This window comes from Limulus polyphemus, unplaced genomic scaffold, assembly GCF_000517525.1.
Source record: "Limulus polyphemus unplaced genomic scaffold, Limulus_polyphemus-2.1.2 Scaffold2519, whole genome shotgun sequence".
Taxonomy (NCBI): domain Eukaryota; kingdom Metazoa; phylum Arthropoda; class Merostomata; order Xiphosura; family Limulidae; genus Limulus; species Limulus polyphemus.
The window spans coordinates 101,974-107,053 of record NW_013668129.1 but is presented as its reverse complement, the minus strand read 5'-3'; positions in this window follow the sequence as shown (position 1 = coordinate 107,053).

Here is a 5,080-nt window from a genome sequence, read left to right as displayed (position 1 = left end):
TTTAAACGTTAATATAGTCATAAGTTCATCAGATAGCTCCCTTTTGTGTATAGAATCATTGTACTGTTTTTAGTGCTGAACACTTGTTATGGCTAATTCGTGATGTTGACAACTGTGGAGACTTCAACACTCACTATCCTTTATGGGGAGCTTACTATGAGGAAGCAAATGGGCAAGCAGTTCTCAGTTTTCTTGAGAAGACTGACCTTCTTCTCCTAAATGACAGATCGTCAAGTCTTGATTCTGGAACTGGAGAGCTTTCCCATTTGACTCTTACTTTTATCTCCACGGAGTTTAGTAGTAAAAGTACTTAGCGATTACTGACATGCTCATTTGGAAGTGCTTATTTTCCTCGCAAACCTTCTTCTGCTTCTGAAAGCTACTCCATGTGGAGCATTTTCTCACAAAAAATTCAGTCTTATAACTTTGGTTTCTTACCTTGTGTTCTTAATGTTGGTTAATTTGATTCTATTCTTGTTGAACTGCCCATCGTGCTCAGTTCCCTACGCAGGAGAGAAAGTTTGATTCTCATAAAAAAATGAATGGCCTATAGGACTGTTCACCGTCACTTTACTCAAAATAATATGAAGATATATATATAGAGTAATCAAAGCCAAAAATTCAAAACTTCATCTGGAATCGAAATATACATTGTTGGAGGAAATCTTGTTCATTTTTTAAAAAGTTATTCTCATCTACCTGTTGTTTGGAAGAAGTTTGAAATTTTTGTTGTGTTCACCTGGTTTTTTTTTCTGTCAGTAGCAAACATCAAGGTCAGTTTCTTACTTTTACAGTTGATTGATGTGTAGCATTTGCTGCCTTTTTTGCTAAGATGTATGGAGTCTGCTACTTTTCCTTTCACAGATTCTGCCTCTTACAGAAAATGTTCTTCTAGGTTATTAATATTGATAGGAAAATTGATGTGGATTTTACCAATATTGTTCGTATTGTCAGACCTCTTTGGAAACTATTGAACATGATTTTTTGTGTGTGTGTGTCCCCGTTATGAAAATGAAATTAAGTGTCTATGCAATTTTTTGGCTCTTTTGAAGCTATTTTTTACTCTTATTTCTTTATTAGGTGGTCTACAGTTGTCTAATTTACTTACACTGAAGGTTACTAATTCTGCTATTTTATTTTAAAGTCACTTCTGCGATTTATTATCTGTAACTCATCCTGCTAAGATAGAAGAGCTTTATGTTTTTGGTCATACTTTATGATTTCATATACACCAGAAGAAGAAGACTTATGTGCCAGACGTTTGAGTATGTAAAGAATAGATTAGATATTGCTTGATCTCAGTTAGAAGTGATGTGAGTTATATTTAAACAGAGTTTGTAAGTATTGTATTGTCAAACAGATTTTAGTGATAAATTTAGCTTTCTTTCTGGTTCTTTTCCTAACTTCTTGCGTCAATGTTATACTGTCGAACTAGAAGTCCTGAAGTTATGAAGATTATATTATAGATTTAAAGGTTTTATGAAGTTTAGATGTGTCCTTTTTAAAAATCCAGGTCTGGCATTTCATAATTAAGTATATCTTGTTTTACTTATGAAAGTTCAAATAAATACTGTATTTTTTTAAGAATCTTGGCATTAAAATCTCGATAATTCCTAGTGAATAACAGATGATTTATTACAGATCATATGAACTATTGTTGAAATATTTAATGATTCTAAAGATAAATAACCATCCTCGCTTAAAACCTGGAAAATTCGTAATATTCTCAATGCTGATGATTAAGTTGAAATATTTAATGTGCGTTTTATGATTGTTGAATTGCACTCTATGTTATACGCAATTCTGATGACTAAAGTAGTTTTAAACTATTGCAATTGATTGAAGAGTTTCGTCAAACAATTGAATCCTTAGTCCAAGTTCGTTTGGAAAAGGCTTGAATGCTGCAATATATCCATGAATTATATACTTGATACGAAAAAGCTTTGTAGTTCCTTTCTTACCTGGTGGTGAAGCGTGCTTATCTCCCAATAAGATCGTCATCTAATGAATTATGGAAGACACTGGCAGTGTGTGAAACCATCACTTCCAGTTGCTTGGTGTCAGATTTTAAAAAATGATATTACATATGTATATGGGTTATGTTTTTGTTTTGTTTTTTGATGTTATTGTTTTTGCCAATTGTCGATAAATGGCTTTTACTTATATTTCTTAATAATATAAATATATACTGTTGCGTCATCGAGATCATGTGATTCTCACGCTCTCTACTTTCTAGAATTATCCTGTACTTTGGCGAATGTTCTAGTTCTTACTAGATATAGGGTAGTCGGGTATATAAAAGAGGGGGACAACGTGACAAGGTAATGTCTGTGTAGATAGTGAGTAATTGAACTGCAGTCAGAAGTATTATTGACGTTCGTTGTTATAGCGTTTGTTTAGCGCGATTGTTGAGGTTGAGTGTATCGGTAATGTTATATTCGGAAAGAATAAACCAGTTTTATTAAGTAAAGACTTGTGTCGTTAAAGTTTCGTCGGAGCGAAGTTACGGAAAGTTAATTAATAAACGGAGGCGTAACAATACTATGTTGTTGTTGGGCTTAGGATTCTTCTACAGTAGGTGTCTGTGACTTGTTAGCGATAAATTCAACGATGAATAAACACCACACACTTTATATATATATATTCGGAACAAGTTAAACGTACGTACAATAAAGTGTTCACACTATAGACAATATAAGCATATCGTAAACGTTATGTCAGTATATGTATAGTTCTCCTCTTATTGTCAAAAGTCCACTTAGGACTGTTCACTTACTTTAGAATCTCAGTTGACAAGACGAACTCTAATACTATCGCAATATTAGTCTGGTGTGATTCACTTACGATTGTGGTATTCTTTCTTCTGAAGATCCTATGTTCCTTTTGTCAAAGTGCACTCAGGCTGATTCAATTGCTTTAGAATTTCGCTTTGACAGAATACATTTATTTTTCTTATTTCCTTTTCTACTGTTAGTTTCACTATAATATATATATTAAACGTTAGGCCTATCACATTACGTTACTTAACTTCACACCAACTATATTCTCTTTGCTTTTACCTATCTAATACTGTCTGTCTGCTGCTTCCCGCTCGTCTCACGCTATTTATATCTTTGTTACATAGTTGTCTGGCCACTTTCTATATTCTCGACACCAATTAATTATTAACAAAACCTTCTACAATCGTCTGCTTTGAACTCTTATTATAACAAAACTTAAAATAATAAAATATTCACTCACAAATATAAATTAATTACTAATATTTAAACCAAACAGTCTTTTTATATCATGACACTAGGGAAAGATTGATTAGCCACGTTTACTACCAACAGTTGTGTGTAAACTGTACTTGGATTGACAATAACATTCGCCAAAAGTATCTAATAGATTTAGTTCGCTAGCGGTTCAAAAATTTATGTTATTAATTATTCGTAAACAATCAAAAAACATTTTCGCGAACTAGTAAGTTATAGTCTAAACGATCATCATAAATCTTCTGAAGTTTTGATTTTCTCACAATTGTTCTTTGTACAATTTGTTCAACTCACATTTGATATTGCCAATGAGAGCTAAGTGGACGAGCGATTTCATTTTACAATTAATAGGAGTTAAAGATTTACTGGCGCTTGATCACGGATATCTCTGCGTTTGAGGTGTGAAATATATTCTGAAATGTTTGTATATATTCTGACCTTTTTACTCTTAGTTACTTTATAATATATGTGTATTGTTTTAATTTTATAGTTTTGTTTCTCGGTGTTATCTACAAGTCTTAATTGTAATAATAAATAGTCTTTCCTTCCGTATTTTATTATAAATTATATTTTTTAGGTAACATTACCGAAACTTCTTTTCAATGTGCTGCCATCTAGTATCTACTTATGTAATTATAATGTTATACAATAATGACAATACAGTTACCTTCCTATACATGTTTCTTTCTTTTCTATTTACTTATATTCCCAAACTATTTCTTTTTTAATGAAAGTTTTATGACAGCCAACTGTTAAACATAAAGAGTGAACACCCCTATCCTTCGAATAATTTGATACCAAGCTAATAGAATGCCTTGCTATAACATCGAATTTTCTTATACTTTTCTCATGCAGAGACTTAAGTTGAATTCATTCATTTAGCACGTTTTTAAGCGTTTAATGTCCACTGTGGGAAATCGAACCTCAAATATTAGTGTTGTATTTCCGTAAATTTACAGCTGACCTACTAGAGGACATTAATGATGAAAGTAATTGTCGAATTTTATTTAATACAAAACCGGAAAACACTGATTCTTCTTCTTCTTTTATCTGTTTGCTTTAAAATATAATTTACATTAAACATACCACAAGCCTTCTCTTAGTTAGCATGACTCTGGAATCATATTAGTTGACAGAGTAATTAAAAATACATGAATGATACGTATTAAGACGTCTATAACAAATCATACTGCATTTACAACACCAGCGAAAGTAGCGCGAATATACGTCTTTACTGAGTGAGATTACTTGCCTTTCTCGTGGGTCAGCGGTGAATGTGGATTTACAATACTCAAATCTAGAGTTTGGTTTTCCCACATTGAACAGAGTGCAGACGCCCATTATGTATCTTTACGCTAACGGACCACTAACTCTTTGAAATCAGCTTTTTTTTATATATTGCAAAATTTACGCTGATAACTTCGAAGGACTCGTACGTAGAAATTTAAATGGATATATATTTACTTACGAACACAGCTTATTCTTCACAGTATCCAGCAATGTTAATGAAACCTCGAATAAGAAAATGTTTCTTTAATTAAGAGGTTTTAACTGTTCTTACTACAACGATATATCTTAGAAAATTTGATTTAATTCTTATAATAAAACTGAATAAAATTTGCAGAAGTGTTACTATCAATATGTTGCATAATTATAGTTTCACATTTTAAAGATGTTGAAACTTAAATGAAAAAGATATCCCAGATGTGAAAAAATATTGTGGATCTAGAGGACCTGTTACTGTGCAACTTCAAGGCATGGTTTCTTGGACGACCTCCATCTGTGCAACTTCAAGGCATGGTTTCTAGGACGACCTCCATCTGTGC